Source organism: Acyrthosiphon pisum, chromosome A1 (genome assembly GCF_005508785.2).
Source record: "Acyrthosiphon pisum isolate AL4f chromosome A1, pea_aphid_22Mar2018_4r6ur, whole genome shotgun sequence".
Classification (NCBI taxonomy): Eukaryota; Metazoa; Arthropoda; class Insecta; order Hemiptera; family Aphididae; genus Acyrthosiphon; species Acyrthosiphon pisum.
In genome coordinates, this window is record NC_042494.1 from 72,007,667 (window position 1) to 72,013,251 (window position 5,585).

Below are 5,585 nucleotides of genomic sequence, written 5' to 3' on the forward strand. Positions count from 1 at the left end.
AATAATCGTATAACATATTTTTTATAATAAATCAGTCCCTACTTCCTACTAATTAAATATATCACTAATATATTATGTATGTGTTATAAAAAGTATATAATAATGAAATATTACAATTAACTGCTATAAGACTTTATTGAAAATTGTTTGTTAAGATGATGTTAAATTTTGATTTACTTTGTTTAGCCCCCCCCATTCGAAAATCCTGGGTACGCCACGGACAGTCTATGTTCTCTTCTTCCTAGTAGGAACATTTGGTTGCATAACATGAACTATAAGTTTAGCCATAGTGGTTCTTATCCACGCAAAACCATTTTTACTATGTTTTACATTTGTAAAACGGAGACCACACATGTGTGTGTAGCATCCTCTTAATAATATTTGTCATTCCGAATTTATTCAATTCAGCGTAGCCCGCAGATTAAATAAATATATTAGTAAAAATCAAATAATAACCAAAGTTATAAATAGAAGATTTCGTACCCAATCGTAATCCCTAAGATAGTATAATTTTCTATAATAATATCATTGGTGCATATTGACAAAAGCTGAAACACTGAAATGTGCATTCACACAATACTGTTTTAATCGTGAATTCATGAACAGTTATCATTAATTGGCATGGAAAAAAAAATTCCGAACCAATAAACCACAATAATTTAAAAATTATTGGTGAAATACTGAAATTAATTGGGGGTGCTAGTTTGAAACGTGGGGGTGCTAAGCACACCCAAGCACCCCCCTATGTGCGCCTACGGCCTTAAGTGCATCGTTTTCGGGGCACTCGACGTGGAAATTGCTTCCCAATCGAAAAACTTGATATACCATATACGTCAGGGAATAATATAATATATTATTACTTATTATTATAATATAATAGTTGAAACACGAAACTTGACACTACATTTTCAGTTTGTCTTTTTACATGCGTTTCAGATTCTACTTTCCTATTTTTACAGTATTATTATAATATAAATTCATGTATTATAATTTATAATATACTGTTCGTTTGTGGAACACAAATAATATAATGCGTTCTTATGGGCGTTAGATATTGTTAATTAGAATAGGAGAAAACTCATTCGATTTTCACTAATGTTTGACTTTATCAGTCTAAGTCAGTCTTACATCCCTAAACGATCGTGTCCTATTAGATTCTACGACCTTAAAAAAAATGGTTAATATAGTCTTAATATTGTATTTCAATATTTTATGTTTTTATAGTAGGTAATAAAGCGTACGCTGTTCATCGATTCAACGCACTTATGCACTATTTGTCAAGTCATTTGGTTTATTCAGTACATCTGGTCCTGGGCTTAATTTTGCTAAGAGTTTAGGAATACCATTTGTATTTATATATAGAATAATATGTACAATGTACAGGACACCCAATAAAGAGATTGTCAAACTTTAAACAAATATAATACAACCATATATTATCATTTAACGACTTAAAGTTTTAAATGTTCAAATATTTGGTTATTGTTTGCTCCTTATTGGACGTCCTGAACATATTGTTTGTAGGTTCAACTGTGTACGCGGTTCTTCAAGTCAATACACCACTATTTGTCAGGTCGTATACATTTTACACTCGGTACCTATACCTGTAGGTCCTGACCGCAGTTTTGCTATGACTCAAATTTTTATGTATATATGATAATATATGTACTGTGCAGGATGCCCAATAAAGAGCCCAATAAGAGCCGATGACCGAAGTTCAAGCAAATATATAACTCTAATTTAAACGATTCTTTCAAGTTCTATAATATTTTCAAATACTTGGTTAATGTTTGCTCTTTACTGGACGCCATGCACATATTTTTTGTAGGTCTCATATGGTTCTACGTCTAACCGCACTGGCGCACTGTAACCATATAAATTATAATATCGTGCACTTGGTCCAATCGCATGTGTAGTATATATATAAATCGAAGCGTGAAAATGGAAGCCCGAATTACTTCCAGTATAACATTTATGAATGACGACGTGTTACACATTAGACTTTTATTTTGTATTTTCTTTTTTTTTGGTTCAGTGGAGGTCCGGAGCGTCGACCCGTCTATAGCAGATCCAGTTGCCGGACGCGCAGAGTAGTTGAAAGTCCTTCGGGCTTCCGGTTAATGATTTAATCACACTGATGTTCCAATTTACATACGTGTAAAACGTTGTTCTGTTTTGATTTTTTTTTTTGTTTTTGGCACTCCATATATGACTATTGTCAATGTGGGACTTAGTGAAAAAGGGCCTACTCGCCGCAGTGATCGAATTGGAAGGACGGCTGAAGCAAACAAAAGTGTATAAGATATAATTAATTAATCATTATCGTTTCGAACACTACATTTCAGCAGTGAGATTAAAATATTATCAATAATTTACAAAACTATTAGGTTGATGGAAATAAACAAAATCGTATTACTAAATAAATGCTTGTTTAATGTTTTCATACCTACAACTGAGTATATAGAGTGGATACCAAATGGTAATTAATAATAATTTTATAAGTAAGCACTCGTGAAGACAATTTCTCAACGTCTCAGTAGTAAGTTGGTATCTCAAAATGTATTAACAAAATATATTTTTTCATATAGGTTATGTGAATTTATTAAGCAATTTTTTTTTTTTTTATCAACGATATTTTTATCGTAAGTTTATTACTTTTTTCAACGAAAATGTAAATTTTTTATTTTCATAATATTCCAAAGCAAGATATTTTTCTAAGAATTTCATTTTATAAAAACGAACCTATTTACACCATTCTACGGTACGATGGTAATATAAACTAGGGAGGCTTTAACGCCTCCCTGACGGTCCCTCACCAGTCATAAACTTCCTCAGATTTTTGTCTAAAATTTTTATAATATATTTTGGCGGGCACATAAAATTAGAACGGTCGACCGGCGTCCGTGATACGTTGATCTGGTAGGATTTTGCGAAGCGATTACGCCGTTTAGTCGTCATTACCCGAGCCAGTTGAGACGAACAACTAGAGTGCGCTCTACAATATTAACGTTTAAATACTAATATTTAATAAATACGCGTCATAACAGTTGTTTAAAAAAAAAAAATTAAATGTATTTATATATTACAGAGAGTTACAAAATACAATATTTTTTTAAACATAAAAAATGAATTTTTAATCACAATACCTGATAAAAAAAAAACCGTGATTAAAATAAAAAAAAACTACTTTTAAGGGGGAAATAAATCTGAGAGCTCCCTCTTCTGTATATCTGTATAGTAAGTGTGGTGTACATAAGTGTACCTCGTCATTGAGAAATCCACTGTAGTAAATGTATTATAATTTATAGTATAATGATTGCATACGAAATACTATTCTGAGGGGAGACGATCTGTCAGCTTATATATTTTCTAAGGATATAAATTTATATTTTACTATATTAGTAATTTTTTTCTGTTATTAACCCAGCGTTGAATTAACTTTTGCCAAAAAATAAATCGCCTATATTTTAACTTTTTTTATACGGCTTCATCCATAACTATGAGGATAAAATCCTTGTTTTGAAAGACAAGTTTTCTAAAAATAAAAATAAATATAAGAAGAAGAATAAAATAATATAGAATAACATAGTTAGTAAATTATTACAATATTATTATAAAAAAAAATATATATTATATCATTATAAATGTGCCAGCTTACAATAAGTACCAAGAGTAGCCTGAATCGTGCAATAACACTCAGAAATTTAGAAATAAACATTAATAACTTCTCAACGTTTATCTAAGCGTTATATATTAGGTATAATTTAATCTGTTAATTTGTCTATTTATCATATTCACCACTGTAAAAATATTGTTACCACGCTAATATTATTTTACAGTATTCATCACTGACAAAATTATGTTTATTTTATTTATAACTTATAGTACTATATTTCTGATTCTATAAAAGGTAAATCACCTAATTGTTTTAATGTTAGTATTGTATTTTATATATTGACTAATTTAGCCAATTTAGGAACCTCTCATCTCCCAGCACAAGATTTTGCTTATAGGAGGTGAGCAAACTTATAATGCATTATACCATGGTTAATGGAAATTGTGTTGTCGTTTATTTGCAAAATGTGTATAGGTATACATGTTTATACATATAGATACTAGCTAGTAAGCTTACTAAAAATAAAATATAATAAGTATTATATATTTTCGGGTGGCACGTTAGACAGGCGTGTCACAGATTTTCATCCCTGTTATACTATAAAATAGTATAATATAGGTACCAGTTGTTACTTGTTATGACGTGTGTGGTGAAAAACAAACTATTAGACAACGTGTTTACGTTGATAGACAATAATCAACCAACCCAGCTCAACCCTTAAGGAATTTTAGAAAATTTTCATAATTTATACGATTTTGGTATTCCCGTAATTGAACAGAAGTAATGGGTGGGCCTGGGGTGATGTGATGTCAGTCTCACCCAAAGTTAAGAATTATAAGCTCACATTTGTAAGAAAATTAATATTAAATTGAGTACATAATTTGTATGGATTTTTAAGACCGTTTTTAAAATGAGTATAACTATCATCGTTCGGTGGCAATTCCAAAAACTTTAAAAAAAACGCCATCTCCTTAATTTTTACTCTTGGATGGGGCTGAAATCACCTCAGCCTCACCCAATATTTTTGTTCGATAACGGGAAAACCAAGATCGTACAAATTTTGAAAAAGTTCATACAAATTACTTACCTACTAAATATTGATAAAGAAAATGTTCAAAATTCCAAACGGGTGGGGCCGGGGCGATGTACGTCAACAATCAACATATTTTGTAAGCAATGAGCGCTAATGATAATGAATAATGAATAAAGCATGGAAGTTTATTTGGGATATTATTATAGGATATCATCATCAATTAATGCTATAGTTTGTATAATAATATATAGAATTATATTCAAGAAATGTAAAAAAAAAAAAAAACAATAATATTCTACTTGAATACACGGAATAATTTAATAAAAGTTATAATCATTATAATAATAATATAAATTATAAAATTAAAATTAAAACAGATATTCATTTTTTACATTTAATATACCCTAAGATTAAAAAAAAACGTGTTTTATACATTATAATAATTATTCCTTTTTTTCATACATCATAATTATAACACGTGTACATATAATATAATTATTATTATGTTCATTACATAATAATCACATTAATAAATCGCGAAAAATAGTATTTTACAAATCAAATAACGTCGCGTCGCGTGCATTTGTTTGTGTGTTTATGTGTGAATGTGAGTGTGAGTGTTTGTGTATTATTATGTATTAACGTGACACGAGAAATTAAAATATTTAAAAATTATAATCATGATTTTGGTTTCGTTGGATGGTTTCAAATAGATACAACAAAAAGGCGTATGGTATATTATTATTATTATAAATATTTTAAGTAAAGGAATAGTTTTCCTCGATAGAATGTGAGACGAAAAGTTATACTATTTTGTATAGTTATGTATGTCGTGTCGCTACCACATTAAGTTAAGCGTATCCTTGTCTACGTTCTTCGTTCCGTATGCTGCTCGCCAGGCACAATGCGAAAATGATGCCGATCAGCTGAAACAAA